At 43.9% G+C, this 1,797-nt stretch overlaps 2 non-coding genes across 2 annotated transcripts; both read right to left on the reverse strand.

The window, feature by feature from the left end:
* Positions 1-688: 688 nt before the first annotated feature.
* On the reverse strand, positions 689-794 carry LOC145608526 (small nucleolar RNA R71). The gene has a single exon (XR_014105826.1). It is a non-coding gene; the product is annotated as a small nucleolar RNA R71 (small nucleolar RNA).
* Positions 795-1,465: 671 nt separating this feature from the next.
* On the reverse strand, positions 1,466-1,571 carry LOC145608342 (small nucleolar RNA R71). Its single transcript, XR_014105785.1, has one exon. It is a non-coding gene; the product is annotated as a small nucleolar RNA R71 (small nucleolar RNA).
* Between the last annotated feature and the right edge of the window lie 226 nt (positions 1,572-1,797).

Consider the following 1,797-nt stretch of genomic DNA (forward strand, 5'->3'; position numbering starts at 1 on the left):
TCGGTATTCATGCATGTTTAGTTTACCATTGATATGCTACTTTGTTATTGCATGATCAAGCGTCAACTTCATCTACCCATTTCCCTTGGTGCCTAGCTATATTAATTTTAATCCATTTCGTTCTTAGTTTAACCTTTTAGTTATTCACACTTCTTGTTCCGAGATACCTTAGACCCTAGGTAATGAATGCAGTGCTTAATCATTTCTCCCTGTGGTTCGACCCCTCTATTTACCCTATACACGTATTAGGTCAGTAGAGCGTTATAAATTCATTAGATTTAGGTGTAGTCGCTCAACGACACGATTATTGCCTTGTCAAATTGGCGTCGTTGCCGGGGAGACGGCTTCCATTGCTATTTCATTGCTTGTTTGAGACTACCTCATCTTTAAATGTTAGTGTTTGCTACTTTTGTTACTTGTCAGTGCTTACGTTCTTCTTAGCTTTGTTGTATGAACAGAGGAAGAACCCGCTCAAGATCTTTGATTCCCATCGATCAAGAGCTAGAGAGGTCTTTGTCCCTACTTCGAAGAGAAGCAAGAGCAAGGAGTAGAAATTCCCACACTCCAACGAGAGGAGCAAGAGAATTAGAAGATACTCCACCCTCTTGAGGTGCCCCCTAATTCTCTCACAACATGGGACCAAGTGACTACGGCTTTCTTGAGGATGTTAACCATAGGAAGACCGCCGAGGCTCGGTCTTTGATTCAAGGTTTTCGCCAAAAGAGTGGTGAGTCTCTAAGTGCGGCATGGGAACGATACAAAAAGCTTCAACGTCAATGCCCACACCATGGGATACCCAAGTATCAACTCATTCACACTTTCTATGGAGGTCTCACACCTCAAGGAAGAACAAGCCTAGACGCCGCAGCCGGTGGTCCAATCGTGAACAAAGGAGAGAATGAAGTGGAGTGTATTATAGAGGAGGCCGTAAAAAACTATGATGATTGGTACGAAGGAGAAAGGGAATTAGAAGATACTCCACCCTCTTCACCCTCAAGTGAAGAATTAGATAGCCCTAAATCATCTTCGAGTTCAGAAATCAACCCTTTCTCAACCTATAAGTTTGAGAGTGAAGAAGGTTCTAAAAAGGGAGAGAATACGCCTTTGAGTCGTCTTGGGGCCCCTGAAGCTTTTAGAGCGCAAAGAGGGATCCTAACTCCTACTACTCAAGCCAACAATTTCGAGATCAAGCCTAATTTGATTGCCTTGATTGAGAGGAAACAATTCTCGGGTGGAAAGTTTGAGAGTCCTCATGAGCACCTAAAAGAGTTTGAGAAATATTGTGACACAATAAAGGTCAATGGAGTGACTCAAGAATATATTCGCCTCAAAATGTTTCCATTTTCGCTAATTGGGAGAGGTCTAGAATGGCTAGAGAAGGAGGTGCCCCCTAATTCTCTCACAACATGGGACCAAGTGACTACGGATTTCTTGAGGAGGTTTTATAACCATAGGAAGACCGCCGAGGCTCGGTCTTTGATTCAAGGTTTTCGCCAAAAGAGTGGTGAGTCTCTAAGTGCGGCATGGGAACGATACAAAGAGCTTCAACGTCAATGCCCTTACCATGGGATACCCAAGTATCAACTCATTCACACTTTCTATGGAGGTCTCACACCTCAAGGAAGAACAAGCATAGACGCCGCGGCCGGTGGTCCAATCATGAACAAAGGAGAGCATGAAGTGGAGTGTATTATAGAGGAGGCCGCAAAGCACTATGATGATTGGTACGAAGGAGAAAGGGATGCTACTTCTAGCAAGGGTGTTTATGCATTGGAGCAAGACAACGCAATCAACAAC

This window comes from Chenopodium album, chromosome 2 (assembly GCF_948465745.1).
Source record: "Chenopodium album chromosome 2, dcCheAlbu1.1, whole genome shotgun sequence".
NCBI lineage: Eukaryota > Viridiplantae > Streptophyta > Magnoliopsida > Caryophyllales > Amaranthaceae > Chenopodium > Chenopodium album.